The 17,317-nt window shown below is 35.5% G+C and overlaps 1 long non-coding RNA gene across 1 annotated transcript in view; it reads left to right on the top strand.

Annotated features, from left to right (window-relative positions):
- The window catches only part of LOC116466321 (uncharacterized), a 74,209-nt gene extending 57,099 nt beyond the window's left edge, over positions 1–17,110 (top strand). Inside the window, exon 5 of the long non-coding RNA XR_004247496.1 lies at positions 16,068–17,110. This is a non-coding gene — a long non-coding RNA (uncharacterized LOC116466321). The remainder of the gene's footprint in view (positions 1–16,067) is intronic.
- The last annotated feature ends 207 nt before the right edge of the window (positions 17,111–17,317 follow it).

Here is a 17,317-nt window from a genome sequence, read left to right as displayed (position 1 = left end):
TGAAGATCTTTTACGTCCTATTTTCAAGAAGTAACCTCTTCTCATCTTCCCAGTTTCAATCAAATTTATACCTCATCAGTGTAATCTTCCAATACCCCACCTGTGTAAGGCCTACCATTCTTTTCTGTCCCTGCACCCTGACAATTTCCGCTATGAATATTTTTGCAATTTGAAAATCTGTATTTATTTATTAGTTACCTTGATTGTTCTTTGTCTTTCTCGCTGGTTTATAAACTCTGAGAGGAGGGTGTCATGTTTCTTTTATCCACCATGGCATAATCAATGTTTAGCACAGTGCCTTGCATGCAGTAATTATTCGAGATATTTATTGAAAAATAAATTAATAAAATATGGAATAAATGCTTAGATAACTAGTATATGTTTTCAGGGCTTGATTTTTCTGTGAGTTGGTTCAAGCAGTATATGTTTCTCTCTGGAAGGAGAGTGAAAAACCAATCAAATATTATTCAATATAGTTTGAGATGCTTTCAAATTAAATATTAGATGCCATTACTGCTGTAGTTGGATCTTTGTCCCCTCCAAATCTCATGCTGAAATTTGATCTCCAATGTTAGAATTGATGCCTAATGGGGGTGTTTGGGTCATGGGAGCAGATCCTTTATGAATGGCTTGATGCTGTAGTAGTGGTAATGAGCATGCTGTCATTCTATTAGTTTCCCCAAGAGCTGATTGTTAAAAAGTGTGGCACCTCCTTCCTCTCTCTTGCTTCCTCTTTCACCATGCAGTCTCTGCACACATGGGCTCCTCTTCACTTTCTGCCATGAGTGGAAGCAGCCTGTGGCCCTTACCAGATGCAGATGCTCAATCTTGAACTTTCCCAGCCATGAAAATCATGACCCAAATAAACCTGTTTTCTTTCAGATTATTCGGTCTCAGGTATTTCTTTATAACAACCCTAAATAGACTTAGACAATGACTTATTTCACTTTGAAAGAAATCAAAATAGGGAGTAAGAGTTTGTTTACAATTGAAATAATACAAAAAGGATAATTGTGAATTAAAATTTGAGGAAGTAAGGAAATAATGTATACCAAAACTAAGATATTTAAAGTTACTATATAAAAAATGCAAATAAATGAGTAAACAAAGAAAAGAAACAAAACCAAAACCAAAAGCCCTCTATTAACAAGAGGAGATGGGGGAGGGGTGCATTTTGTTCCTCTAAACTTAGTATCTAACTAAGTAAAGCATATTTACTAAAGATTTTTCAGGGCCTATATTAAGGATTCGATAATATCGACAGAGTGGCAAATATGTTTATTTTATTTTGGTCTCTTGATTATTTTAGCAGGTGTGATTTTTAGAAAATTGTAAGTCACTTCGAGGTAGGCATTTAGAGGCCTGGGTACCAACTGGTATTTAACAGAAACAGAATATTACATACAGCAGGATAAGTTGTTCTTTAGTATAGCTTACGGTTAAAGTAGAGTTGGAATATATATAGAAAAGTCCAGTTTACAAAGCCAAAAATGACGACTGTGGTGCCGTAATCGTTGAACGTCTGACAAAAAGAAAACTATTTCAGGGGAAAAATACAAACAAAGTTGAATTTATTCTTTAATGTATGTGAAACATAAAAATTTTACAAATACTGTTAAATATAATTGTACATATTAGTTATTTTAAAGTTCAAGACTATATAATTTTGTGTGTTTCTTCATGCAGTAGTACAATTAGTAGCTAAACATCTTGAAATTCTTATGGAAATATTTATTTTCTACTAAATAATAATGCATTAATTCATTCATTATATCCTATGGGCTTTAACAATTTTAATTAAATGATTTTGCATATATTTGAATTAACAATAGTACAATGAATATCATGGTAATAAGTGACTGGATCACTAGACAGAGAAAGACTAAACAAAGTCAATATTCCAACTTCTTTAACATGGTGATGTTTCTTTCTCTGTTGGTATTTTCCAGAGACACTGCCTTAAGGGGCAGCATGCTAACTGTTGGGAAATATGGCTTAGCCAAGGGCTGGTTAGCTACAAAGAGCAGAGACCTGAGTTTAAGTGGGCCTGGGGTCATTATGCTGCCACAAGCAGTAGAAGGGGAGGGAGGTCCTCAGAGGAGACAATAAAGACTAAAGACAGACACTCAGACCAGGGAATAGGGGCCAGTGTCTAAAGTCAGGCTAAGAGACTGAGTTACTTCTAAACAAGGAATCAATCATGAGGAGATTAGCTGCTTGAACAAAAAAGAGGAAATAAATACAGTAGGAACATTAAAAAGGACTTGGGGATATTTCCCTTTTAGATTTAGTCTTTCAGGTTGGTGCTGTGACTTCCAAAGAATTATTAAAATTTGAAGGAGTGTGATTTTTTTCCTGTATGTTTGCACATTTATTTTAAAACTTTCTATAACATTAGGCCGGGCATGGTGGCTCACGCCTATAATCCCAGCACTTAGGGAGGATGAGGCGGGCGGATCATCTGAGGTCAGGAGTTCAAGACCTGCCTGGCCAACATTGTGAAACCCCCATCTCTACCTAAAAAAAATACAAAAATTAGCTGGTCATGGTAGTGGGCACCTGTAATCCCAACTACTCAGGAAGCTGAGGCAGGAGAATAGCTTGAACCCAGGAGGCAGAGGTTGCAGTGAGCCGAGATGGCGCCACTGCACTCTAGCCTGGGTAACAGAGCATGACTCCATCTCAACAACAACAAAAAACTTTCTATAACATTAGATGTGTGAAATTAAGCTAGGCAGTGAACCTTGTAGTTTTGATATTAAATGAAAAATTCTCATTAATTTTTTTTTTTGACCCAGGCTGGAGTGCAGTGGCACGATCTTGGCTCACTTGCAACCTCCACCTCCTGGGCTCAGGTGATCCTCCCAACTCAGCACTCCAAGTAGCTGGGACTACAGGCAGGTGCCACCACGCCTGGCTAATATTTTGTATTTTTTGTAGAGACATGGTTTCACCATGTTGCCCAGGCTGGTCTTGAACTCCTGAGCTCAAGCCCACCTCAGGCTCCCAAAGTGCTAGGATTAAAGGCATGAACCACTGCGCCCGGCCTCATTCATTGCATTTGACTATTGCCATTACCTTTAAAAGTTGGCAGTAAACTTGAAGTCCCACCTTTTCTTTTCACTAACTGAGGAATCTTGGACAAATCACTTTACCACTCTCAGCTGCAATTTCTTCATATGTGAAATGGAATAATGGAGTGAGAGAGAAGAGTAAGTAAATTTGTGTCTAAGGAATAAGACAATCATTTTAGAGCTGCAGAATACTGTATAAATAGAAAACAGAATTGCCTCATGCATCAATTCTTACATAGTCTGGGTAGCTATTAGGCAAACAAATGTTTTCCATTTGTAAAACTGAGACACTGCCTATTTACACTGTAAGTGTTAGCATTTATGTAACACCTCAGGCTCCCAAAGTGCTAATGTTTACTATCTAGCTCTTTACAGAAAGATTTGCTGACCACTGATATGCTATATATATATACACACACACACGTATCTATATGTATTTATATATTTATAAATGTATAAATACGTATTTATATATTATATTTATAAATGTATAAATACGTATTTATATATTATATTTATAAATGTATAAATACGTATTTATATATTATATTTATAAATGTATAAATACGTATTTATTATATTTATAAATGTATAAGTATGTATAGATATATAGATATGTATAAATAAATATACATTATTGACACATTTTAGCAATAGTATATATATGTAGATTAACATATACATATGCCTACACAGAAAAGAGAATAATTACCAATGCTAGTGCCAAGCATTTTACATGTATACGTTTATTTAATTGTAATAACATATTTATTAGGTAGTTAAAATTATCTCCTTCCGTAGAGAGGAGGAGGAAGAAACTGAGATCCACGGAGATTAAGGGACATATTCAAGATTGCATAGCCAATAAGTAGCTGAGTAGTGTCTGAAGTCATGCAGTGTAACCTAAGGGTCCAGCTGGCTTAAATCAAATGGTGGTGCACCTTCATATTGGCCCTTGCTGCATGAGGTCCCAAGTGAAAAGGGGGCTCTAGAGATTCACAGCTTTTCAGCCATGAGTAGGGCTTATTGAAGGAGGAAGGAAAAATACGTTTTGCTTTCCAAGTCATTCAGAAAGGGGTGTGTGTGTGTGTGTGTGTGTGTGTGCATGCTGGAGAGTGTGCTACAATTCCTCAGAACCCGCAGAAGGCATCTTCTGTTTGTTCAAAAGGGAAGGTACATTTCACCAAACTTCCCTGTTGCTGGCATGAGTTTGCACTAATATAATAACATGCAGGTATCCATGATCACATGAAAATTCTGCCTGTTAGTTTATTAATATGACACTGAAAGTGGCAGGGAGCTAACTTTTTTTTTTAGAATTATGTGTAATTTGGAGAAGCTATATACTTATATTTTAACAGTTAATTTTTAAGTTATCTACCAGCATGTAACATTAATTATGTGTCACCATTTGTTAATTTATACAAAGAGCAAAAATTTACAAACTGAACATCCCCACTGAGTTTGTCCCAAGGATGAACTTTTGATGAAATATAAAAATGTCTCCTATCCCCCAAATCCTCCTGCTACAAAACTCCTCACTGTCCAGAACCTATTGCCAGAGCTAGACTGCCTGGCAGTTGAAGAGGACAAGTGCACAAGGGAACAAATATAGACTCAATTAAAATCCAACCTTGTCCTATCTCTGACAAGGTAAAAAGAAAAAAGCAATGTGAATGGAAAACTGCATTTATGTAAATTGTAATAACCACCACACTACATATCCGTGAAGCAGGTATCAGTTATAATAGAGAAAAGTACACAGATCATATGCATGTAGCTCAATAAGTTACCACAAAGTAATACATTTATAACCAACTATCAATAAAAAATTAATAAGCACCCAGAAACCCCTCTAATGTCTCATTCCAATCTAATATTCCTTTCCTCCTCTCTTAAAAGGTATGCTTTATATTCCAAAATTTGCAGTTATCCATGGAAAACTGTGTGTGGCTCTTTCAAAATTCTGTCACTAGATTCATGAACATTGCACCTGAGAAGAAAAAAATGAACATTCGTATTTACCATAAAATATATGTGTAGGTATTTAAAATGAACTAATATTTTGCTAATAATGCTAAAAGATACTAGGTTACTTTGGATAAGGCTAGTGAAGTTTTATATATTCCTGATAGTGACCCTATTTTTGTTGCACATATTTGTACACCTGTCTTGTTTTGTGCAGCCCATTGCTAAAACCACTTTAAAAACTCTTTGTGAACAAGATCAACTTTGTAAGTGTCCTGTAGGTGGTTAATTGCTCCTTAATTATCAAGACTAATCAATAAGTATATATCTTATAGCAATAATTGCAACTTTAAAAGGATGGTAGCAGCTTTATTACAAATGCAATTGGGGATTGAGGAGATTGGAGCTTAAAAACATTGGATCTGTTGATTTATGCTAATTTTTAGTATAAAGTCATACCCAGTGTGGGTGCTTAAACAAATTCATATTCTTACAATTGGTAAGTTTTTTCCAATAAAATGATTTATTTTGAAATGTGCATGCTTAAAGGGTAAAGTGAAATTAAATATAAGCCATTCCTTGGACAAACATATTTTAGGGTGTTGCATGGGACTTTGTATGTGTGGAGATTGTATCCAGCCAAGAGCAAATAGCCTTTGAAGCTCATGTTGGGAATCTTAAGTGCAAAATTAATTGACTTCCAAAGCATAAAATGTATATACTGTTTGTCATGATACTTTATTTGATATTCAAATGTTTATTGTATAGTCTCTACTCACCCCCCAGGACTGTTCTATTAAGACAGCCTTCCTATGTAGATTTTGTTTTTGTTTTTAATGCCGTTTGTGACAAATACAGTAGTAAATAATCATTGCTGGGGAAGTTATTTGTAGTCTTAGAAATGTAATATTTAAAAATTTTTTTTAAGGGTTATGTCTTCATAACTTCAGCTATGTCTCAAAAGGATAACGAAAAATCCAGTAGAGAAGAAACAAAAGACTACTAAATGATGATGAGCTGTTGAATATTTGGGTGATACAAATTTATGGGAATTCAAAAATAGGAATAAAAACAACAGCCCAGCTCTGCATGGTTGAATAAACAAGGTGGGAACTGCCTCTTCCCAAATTGTATTTTAATCTTTTTCAATTTTTCTGCTGTCTCTTCATATAATTAGTGGTCAATAGTTATTAATTTATTTGGCATTTATTATGCCAATATTAATTCATGCATAACTAATATGCCTTAATTATAATTTGGAGGAATTTCTGATATGATGGAGTAATTCTAATGGAGTATTTATTGAGAGAAAATAAATATTTTCAAATGGATCCCACTGTAGTTTATTAATTAGTCTTACACTTCAATATACAGAGTGACATTGAAATCTATGCTACATGAAATAGCAGCAGTTTGAAAATTGGTTAGTATTTATCTTGCTATTTAATGCATCTCTTTTGTAAACCACATGTAAGAACAGATTATCCAGCAACCAAGTTATCCTGCCAACTATATTTCTATTTTGTGCTTTGTAGACTGGGAATCTTACAAGTTGAGCTATACCTGTTAGTGAGGAGATGATGGCTGAAATGAACCCATTAAAAAAAAAATCATTGTTACCTGATCCCTGTTCCTTCCAGAGCCCATTCCTGTGCACCAGTCACCTGCCTCTTGCTTCTCTTCCTTGTTTGGATTCATCTTTGGCCTTTCTTTTGCTTAAAATTTAGTGTCCGGTCTAAGGCTGAGTTCTGGAGAATCAGGCTATGAGAATTGAGTTCTAAAGATCGTGGAACCCACGTTTTTCTGTAAATGTCATGTAATGATTGGTAAAAGCAATATCTTTTACTGCCTTTGGTACAAATAAGTACTTACTCTGTGATTTCTGTAAGTTAACTCCATTTTTAACGTGTGGAAAGAATTGCTTAATACTGATGTTTCCATGGGCATGTTTCTAGACTGAATTAGGTATTTTTACCTTTACTACTGCTAATGAAACTTCTTATTCTCTTTGTTCTTTTACAAAAAGCATTCTGATCACTTGAATGGGCTGAATAGTATTCTATGGTGTATATGTGCCACATTTTTTTCTTTTTTTTGAAGACGTATTTTTATTTTACCAACAGTTTTCAAACCGCCTTATGTATTAATGATTTACTTGTAAATTAAAAGGTATTTAGATTTATTACTATAAATTTCTTATTTTATATCAGTACTCATTTATCTTTGAGGAATTTCTGGTTGACTATATATCAGGTTTTACCATATAGACACAACATACAATGTAATACATGTACATATGCATAAATACATCCAGCATATATGTATACATATACACACATATATATATACACATACACCAAAATACAGACCTTATAGCTTTCATTTTAGAATCTAATTCATGAGGTAATCACACAAACTCACTAGTTTATAAAATACAGTTGGGTCCAAATTATGTTTCTGACAAAATTGGGAAGTATTCATATGGCTAAATGTTATTTGCCCTGATAGGTAACCTAATGAAGGCTATGGACCAAAATTTTGGGTAAAGAAGTTTCCATGGCAGTTTGATTTTTTAAAAAACAGTCTCTTCAGTTTCTTTTACTTTCCCTTTTTTCTTTTTACAGTTTCAAATTATTTTAGAGTTAATTTTGAATTATTTACATTTTAATAGGAACTGGCTAAATTTTATCAGAAAAAGAAAATCTCCAAACAACCTTGAATTAATAAGTTTATCTCCTTTTGCCTGTCTAGTTTGCTTCATTAGCAAATCAAATGCAAGTAAAAAACAATCTTAGCAGTTGTGTGTGTGTGTGTTTTGCTGTTTTTATTTTATTTTATTTTAAAAATTCAACTTTTATTTTAGATAGTGGGTACATGTGAAGGCTTGTTACATGGGGTATATCACGCCCAGGTAGTGAGCATAGTACCCAGTAGGTAGATTTTCAACACACATCCCCTTCCTACTTCTTCCCTCTAGTAGTCCACAGTGTCTATTCCCGTGCTTATGTTTATGTACGCTCACTGTTTAGCTCCTACTTACAAGTGAGAACATGTGACGTTTGGTTTTCTATTCCTGTGTTAACTAGCTTAGGATTGTGGCCTCCAAGTTAATCCATGTTGCTCCAAAGGACATGATTTTGTTCTTTTTTTATGGCTGTGTAGTATTCCGTGGTGTATATGTAGAACATTTTCTTTTTTTTTAATTTACAGAGTTTATTCAGATTTGTCCAGTTTTACATGTATTTGTGTATGTCGGTCTTTGAATTTCTTTTTTTTCTATTGACATCATTTATTATTGTCTGCTGACATTGTATCATTCTGCTCCCTTAATTTTCTTTCTTTCTTTTTGTTTTTACTATTATACTTTAAGTTCTAGGGTACATGTGCACAGTGTGCAGGTTTGTTACATATGTATACATGTGCCTTGTTGATATGCAGCACATTTTCTTTTTTCTTTTTTTTTTATAGCACATTTTCTTTATCCAATATATCATTGAGAGGCCACCTAGGTTGATTCCATATCTTTGCTGTTGTGAATAGCATTGCAATGAACATATGAGTGCATGTCTTTTTGGTAGAACAATTTATTTTCTTTTGCATATATAACTAGTAATGGGATTGTTAGGTCAAAATGTAGCTCTGTTTTAAGTTCTTTGAGAGATCTCCAAACTGCTTTCTGGAGTGGTGGCTGAACTAGTTTGTATTCCCACCAACAGTGTGTAAGTGTTCGCTTTTCACTATAGCCTCGCCAGCATATGTTGTTTTTTGATTTTTTAATGATAGCCTTTCTGACTGGTGTGAGATGGTATCTCATTGTAGTTTTGATTAGCATTTCTCTGATGATTAGTGATGTAGAGCATTTTTTCATTATGTTTGTTGGCTGCTTGTACGTCTTCTTTTGAGAATTGTCTGTTCATGTCTTTTACCCATTTTTTAATAGGGTTGTTTGTTTTGTTGAATTGCTTAAGTTCCGTATAGATTCTGGCTATTAGGCCTTTGTCAGATGCATAGATTGAAAATATCTTCTCCCATTCTGTGGGTTGTCTGCTCTGTTGGTGGTTTCTTTTGCTGTGCAGCTCTTTAGTTTAATTAGGTCCCACTCAATTTTTGTTTTTGTTGCAACTGACAGCACATATTTTGGAGAAGAAATAGCCCTTGATGAAAAAAGTCAAGACATGTAATCTTGATCCACAGATAATGATTTGAAATTGGAGAAAAGAAAATCGTTGAATGTAGTATATAGAGTAAAAAATAAAAATAAATGAAGCCAGAATACACCATCAAGTTTAAGAGTCTCATCCATAGCTACTGTTGTAAACTGATGAGCCCCCTAGTTTAATAATACTATGGAGAAACAGAACATGAATCCTTGGGGATGGTAGAGTATTTGGAAATGGATTCTGGTAATGAGGAAGTCCCCTAATAACATTTGGTAGCTTATGTCAACCTATTTCATCCTAGGATCTCAACTTTCTTTATAAATATAGCTTTCAATAAAGTAATCAGCCATAGTTTACAAGTGTATAACCCAAGTTGTAGCAATGAAGTAATATACATAATTAGCCATTGAATGCAAGATTGAGAATGGCCACTCACCCATTGCCTAATTACTTACCTACGATGTTCCATTTTGTTTATGTCCAACTTTTTTTTTTCTGTTTTGGGGTACCTGAAGGGTTAAGCTTGGCAGGGGTGAGAGTTTCAAGCTTTTTGTGTATATGTGTATCTGCATATGTCTGTGTGTATGTGGCTGTATGTACACATATATATCTTCACTCTGTTCTATTTACTATAATTATTATGTTTTCTGAAAAAAATATCGCTATTAACAAATGATTTCACAGAAAATGTCTAAGGCTGATATTTTAGAGTATTTTATTATAAAACAAACTTTAAAGTAGTAAAATTTGAGTTTGGGATGAAGTGGCTGATTAGAGGTAGAATTCAGAAGGATTTCCAGATGGGAAGCTAAGATGAAGCCATGAGATTTGATATACATTTATTTCCATTTGTTTTCTTTGGTGGTGGAAGCAAATGTCTGGTGAAATGGTTCTGTAAAGACCAGGGACAAACTAGAACATTAAAAAAAATCAAATTCCTGGATTTTTTTTTCCTTTGCCAAAGATGATCAGAATATTGTTAGACATATTCTTTTCTTAAAATTATGTATTTTCAAATACGAAGTCAGAGGAGTATCCATCCTTTAGATCTATTCTGTGTAACATTAAGTGGTGTACTAACAAAACTGACAAAATGTGTTTTTTTGAAGCACACTGACAGGCACAGAGTTTTTTTTGAGACGGAGTCTCACTCTGTTGCCCAGGCTGGAGTGCAGTGGTGTGATCTCAGCTCAATGCAACCTCCGCCTCCTTGGTTCAAGTGATTCTTCTGCCTCAGCTTCCCGAGTAGCTGGGATTACAGCCATGCACCAGCATGCCTGGCTAATTTTTGCATTTTTAGTAGCGATGGGGTTTCACCATATTGGCCAGGCTGGTCTCAAACTCCTGACCTCAAGTGACCCACCCGCCTCGGCCTCCCAAAGTGTTGGGATTACAGGTGTGAGCCAGTACACCCAGCCCAAAGTTTAATAATATTGGAAGCTAGAAACAACAACAACAAAAACCAGTTGACCTCTCAGTATAAAGCTGTCTGTCAGACTTATAATCAAAATGCAAATGTCAATACATTAAATACTTTTGCTGCAGCACAGCAAAAGAGAGAGAAACAGCTCAATGATGTACACTGCAGGAAACTGGGGTGAAAAGTGCTGTTTCAATTTTCTGAAAGTTGCATAAGACTAAAACATACTCCAGTAAATTAGGCTTTTACTTTAACTGGTTTGGTGTTTCATTTAGGGAGGAAAAAAGGAGATTAAACTCCAAAATCTCTTCCCATTCCATCCATTTTGACAGCTTTAAATGAAGAAAAGTAGTTTTTTGGTTATTACCTTCCATGATAATAATATTTTTTCTCATACTTCTCTGGCACATAAGACATATCCTTTGTTGTTGTCAATGTGTCATAGCATTTTCCCTTCATATTGAACTTGCTTTCTAAACCAACTGTATCAAGTAGATATAATTTTTTGATGTAACTTTTCTAGCACTACAACCTGCCATTTGAGTAGAAATGCCTGGTAAACAGAATTTAATTTTCCAGAGTGTTTGTTCTTAGACTTTATGGAAATTCAAGCTTTGCACTTTTTTCATTTTCTACCGAGTTCTGTGCTCACAAGATAAGTGATTCTTTCTGAGAACTTAGTTTATCTAGACTGTAGGAGCACCCTAGTCTATAAAAAAAAAAAAATAAAAATTTATATGCAAAAAGAAGTTGGGGGAGTTTTTCATGAGTGATCTTTAGCTTACTGAAAAGATCTGTCAAAGGGTTACTTCTAGAAGCAAGCTGTAAAAGTACATCTGCTTATTTTGCACATAATTAACTATTTTATAAAGAAACCAAGGCAGAGAAAATTAAAGAATTAGGAATTCACTGCCAATTATAGAGCAATTAAAAATGAAGACATATTTATCTAAATCATAGTGGAAACCAACATGAAAACATAGTCTCTATGCCTAACGGGAGCACATGTACAGAGTAGTCTGCTTGAGAAGCTGACATTCTTGATATTCATTGACTCATCTATCCTGGACTGTGCTCGTTTGAAGGCCGTGAAAGTTGTTTCAGTTTAAATATATATCAGCTTTGTTCTCAAGGGACTTACAGTCTAATGAGAAGGATCAAGTTGATGAGTGTTTGACTCTTGCACATTAGGGAGGAGTGACTTGCTCTGGAATTGAGATTAAATGCTATAGTTAGTGATTCTCAGTTACTCAGAAAAATCTTCCAGAAAACAGGTTTAGATTTATGACCTAACTATCAAAGGGAAATATTCCCAATCCTATGGAGCAAGCTAACAATTTAGTGAGGTAGGAAGAAGGTATAGTTTAGATCTGGAAATCTGATTTATCTCTTAACTATGTGAGTTGGGGGAAGTTACTTTCTCTAAGCTTCAGTTTTCTTCATCTTAAGACTAATGGTCTTTATCTACTTCATAGCATTGTTGTGGAAACTAAATGAAATATAGTTGGAATGTGATTTGCACTGTCCTTGGCATGATTTCTCTAATTGACTTTCTATATATTCTCAATCTGCACCCATCAAGGTGTCATGCATTCTAGATTCACATCTGCCTCTGAGTTACAATACCTCGTCCAGGTTAGTGGACAATCTGCCCAAAGTGGAAAGGTGGGTGCTGAAGAGAGGTTGGGAGGAGAGTCTCTGAGGACATGGTTGACACTAATAAAGAGTAGCCTGTTGGCTGGACTGCTCAGCTTAGAGGCACTAAGTTTGTAAGACTGGAAATTTGAAACACTTCAGCAACAAATGGAGAAAAAAAACAAAAGTCAAAATGAAAGAGGATTTAAACAGAGGAAGAATTAGAGAACTCCTTTGATGAATGATAATTTTCTTGAGAACAGAGATCAATGTTCTGCAACATAAAAATTGGTTTGTAATTTTTTTCTTTTGACAGAGACTTGCTCTGTCGCCCAGGCTGGAGTCCAGTGGTGTGATCTCAGCTCACTGCAGCCTCTGCCTCCTGGGTTCAAGAGATTCCCCTGCCTAGGCCTCCCAAGTAGCTGGGACTACAGGCATGTGCCACCATGCTCAGCTAATGTTTGTGTTTTTAGTAGAGATGGGGTTTCAGTATATTGGCCAGGCTGGTCTCAAACTCCTGACCTCAAGTGATCCACTCACCTCAGCCTCCCGAAGTGCTGGGATTACAGGTGGGAGCCACTGCGCCCAGCCTATAATTGTTTAATGAATGTATAAATAGGAAATCCCTGTTTACTGGGCACTAGCAGGATTTTCTGCACACATGTGCCTCGCCACTGACACACTGAAAAGATAGGTTAGGAATGGTGAGTGCCTGTGACTTTCCCTATCAGTGCTTGATACAAATTCAAAGAAGAGATGATAGCCCTTATGAAAGCTAGGTTGCTGGTATCTGGAACTCAATTTCCTCTTTGGTTCAAGCAGAAAAGACTAGAAAGCCAGAGAGTCAGTGGTTAATGCAGTTAATTTAGAGTGGAGCAAGAGAAACAATTCTAGACAATGATTTTTCTACCTGTGGCTAACAGGTGTCCATGGGACAGCATCGGGATGGGAAAACTCAGCAGCTTAGGGAAGTACTCATACCCTATCACTGTTAATAACAAGATCCAAAAGTAAGATGATATATAAAATAATTTTTACATTTCTGGACCACTATTTTTTTTTAGAAAAGGATTATATCAGGAGGCTTTCTGCTTCAAAAGTTCCCTATTCTCTCTGGTTAGGTACAAGAAATTGGCTAAAATATCCAACGAACACAGGTAGATCAGAGACATCCAGCTGTTCTCCTCTTGGCATGAAAAAGACTTTTTTTCTTGCTAGTTATTTATTATTTTACTAAATGCCCAAAGGCTGTCAGATGGTGACATTTTTTTCATCCACAGATAATCTAATAGTCTATTAGAAGTAGCCACTTATATAACAGTGGACACCTGAGCCTCTCCTGTATTAACTTTTCTTCAGTATTACCTTTAGACGTGGGCCTGACACCAGAGAGATTGATGTTAGCTAGAGGTCAAATTTTAATGCATCAAGTCAGATGTGTTTCTGAGAAGCCACCTGTTCCACAGAAACAGAAATGGTAGGGCGGAAGGATAGAGTGAAAGGTCACCCAATTTATCCCTCTATCTCTATACAATACATGGAGTGACCCAAATATTACATTAATTTTAATTGTACTTCTTGTTGTGCTGAGCTTGGTGATGTGTCATTTCCTGCCTCTGTTCCTCAGAGTGTAGGATTTGTTTTGCTGATAACACTGATAACTGCTGCCATAATGTCATCAAATCAAACATGAATTGATTTTGTGATTGAAACTGCAGATGGTACTATTATCTGATCACTTTAAATGCCTTTCTAAAGATACATTTGGCTTCTGTCTAATTCTGTCTGCTTTGATTTTCCTAGTATCCTCAGGGTTGACTTGTTACTCAAGAGTGAGTGCATCCTGTCAATATATAAATGATTCTCAGGGACTGGGGAAGAAACAGGAACCTTAGACTTGTGGACTACAGAGCCTCATTTTTGGTTCCTTTTAACTACATGTCCTTTAGATAATACTATTTTCATAGGAGAAAAACAAAATGAAGCTGAGAGTTCAGTTCTTTTTTCTAAGAAGTTCACCCAGGCTTAAGTATCCTGGGTTATATTGAAGGTGAGCGGACAACCCAGGCCCCTCCAGTATATCTGCAACCTCCACCTAGATACAAAAAAATCCAGCAGAACACTCTCTGTCTCTGACCTTACACAACTCACCCGGTTTTCAACATGGTACAATCTAGCTGCAAATAGATGAAAGATGGCATTTTTTTGTTGTTGTTGATTAAGTATGAGAGTCTCCTATAGAGGCAGGAGATCCTAAAACCTTTTATATTGGTCAGTGGACTAATGACAAATAGCATAACACAAAAGCATTCAAAAATTAGTCAGGCTTTTTACTGAGATTCTCCTGTCATCTAACCTTTCCAGAATTTAAAATTAGCTTGTCTGTACCTGTATTTTTGCCTCTGTGTGTGTGTGTGTGTGTGTGTGTGTGTGTGTGTGTGTGAGAGAGAGAAACAGAGAGGGAGATAAATTGATTTTTCATACCCTACCTTATAATTTAATAATTAATTAGCATCTTCTCTAGTGATGGAATGGAGAGATTGTTCATTAAGTCTGCAGATGGGACTATGCTGGGCAAGCTAACAACATATAAAGTCGGTTAATTTCAGAGCTGCACAGAGCAATGGAGAAGTAGATGAGACAGTCACGAAGTGTGGAAATTGGGTTGGGTCATGAATGAGAAATAAAAGAACCATAGCTTTGTAGAGAGAAGACCAAGAAAATTAAAATAGCACAGTGGAAAAAATTTTCAGAAATATAAAATTTAGGACAATACTCTTCAGTGAAAATTGAGAAGAGGTGCAAGAAAAACCTTTACAACTTTTAGATATAAAGCTGGAAAATTGCTAAAAATTTTTATAGAATAATTATATTAATTTATATTATAGAATGTCTGAATAATAAAAGACTAATTAAAATTAGATAACTGCATTGCATTTTATAGTGGTAAGGTGGAAGTCAACTAGATCAAGTGATAATGTGCTTTATTTGTATATAAAAATTAGATAAATTTATTAATTAAAAATATGTTTTGCTCACTTTATATATGACCTCCTTTAAACCATTTTCCATATTGCCAACATAGTACTTTTTAAGTTTTTTTGAAATAATTTTAGATTTACATAAGTTTCAAAAATAAATTCCATATACTCTTTATATAGATTTCCCAAATGTTAACATTTTACCACTTATCACTCTCTCTTGTTTCCTTTCTCTCTTTTTTCCTTCCCTTTTCCCTTCCTTCTTTCCTTTTTTTCTCTCTGTATAGTTATATATTTTGAACTGTTTGAGAGTAAATTGGAAACATGATACTTCTTTATATTGAAATACTTCAGTGAGTATTTATTTAAAATAAGTAATTTTTTTACATGGCTAAAGTACAGTGGTCAGCATAAAAAAATTACCAATATAAAACTATTATATAATCTATAAATTTTGATCACATTTTCAGATTTCCCCAATAATATCATCGTACAATGATTTTTTCCTCTGGTTCAGACATGTTATCCGTGTTCACGAATTACATTTAGTCGTCATCAGAATAATCGTCTAAGAAAACCCAGATCTGCTAGTACCACCCCCTAGCTAAACGTTTTATGATGATTTTGTAGTTTTCTTAAGATAAAATATCCCAGGCTATATGTGATATTCTGCTGGTATGAAGCTCTAAAACCATATTGGCTTGTTAATGGCTCGTCCAATTGTCTTTTGAGTTCATTCACATGGGTTAGTGCCTGTGTTAGAATGGTTGTTCAATATTTGCAGTATTACTTCTGACCATGTCTCATAAAATACTGCTTTCTTTTCCAGATTCATATTTTGAAATTCTCTCCCAAGCTGTCTTTGCTGTGTTCCTACTTGTCACAAACTCCAGAGGGGAAAAGATTTTATGCTACTTGAAAGCTAACAATGTAGCTGCCACAGTTTCAAAGATGTTGCCAGAAGACACAAAACCCCTGGGTCAGAGACAAAGAATATTACTGTGCATGGTACAAGAGGGAGATTAATGTTCACATGGTTCTCTTGACCCTCAAGTCCCATGAGAATGATGTGCGGAAGACTCAGGTGGATGCTGTGCACACAGTGAATCTGTGTTTCAGCTTAGGATCTTTTCTAAAAAGTAGGCTGCTAGCAAACTTGTCCAAACTTTGCCCTGGAGGAAGATGTTATCTTTATTGTTCTGCATGGGGAAACAGATCTGCACTTTGCCCCACAGGGAGAAACTATGTATCTTCCAAGGTTGTTTGCTATATAAATATTTTGGAAAGATAGTCCAGTAAAAGAGTTGATTCAAGTCATCCATAATACCTCTTATGGAGAAATGTCTCTCAACAACACTAACAATCTTTCAGTTTCTGTAATGGCGTATGCCCACTCTGAGTGCTGCTGCATGTGTTATTTTTCTTTTGGAAACATTTTCCCCTCCTTTCTCTGTCTCATATAATTAATTTCTCATCATTCTTTAAATGTCTTAAAAAGTTTTTTTTTTTTTTTCAGTTCCTCAGATTAAATTGGATTCCCCCATAGGTTGCTATTTATTCCATTAAGAGGATTTATTGGCTCGGTGTGGTGGCTCATGGCTGTAATCCCAGCACTTTGGGAGGCTGAGGCAGGTGGAGCACGAGGTCAGGAGTTCAAGACCAGCCTGGCCAAGATGTTGAAACCCTGTCTCTACTAAAACTACAAAAACTAGCCAGGGGCAGTGGCAGGTGCCTGTAATCCCAGCTACTTGGGAGGCTGAAGCAGGAGAATTGCTTGAACCCCGGGCAGCAGAGGTTGCAGTGAGCTGAGATCGTGCCACCACACTCCAGCCTGGAAGACAGACCGAGATTCTTGCCCAGAGTCAAATTTTCAAAAAAAAAAAAAAGATTTATCACACTGTGATTTATGTCAGTGTAAACATTCGATTAATGTTTGTCTCTCACAGTAGACACAATTTCATAAATGTCAAAGACTGTGCTATGTTGCTTCACTTGAATCTCCAAAATTTAGCATAATAACTAACACATGGTACACAATATACATTTGTGGAGTGAAAAAGAAAATATGTGTCAAACATG

Source organism: Hylobates moloch, unplaced genomic scaffold (genome assembly GCF_009828535.3).
Source record: "Hylobates moloch isolate HMO894 unplaced genomic scaffold, HMol_V3 SCAFFOLD_4, whole genome shotgun sequence".
NCBI lineage: Eukaryota > Metazoa > Chordata > Mammalia > Primates > Hylobatidae > Hylobates > Hylobates moloch.
Note: the sequence above shows the minus strand (reverse complement) of the source record. Positions and strands in the feature narration are given on the sequence as shown.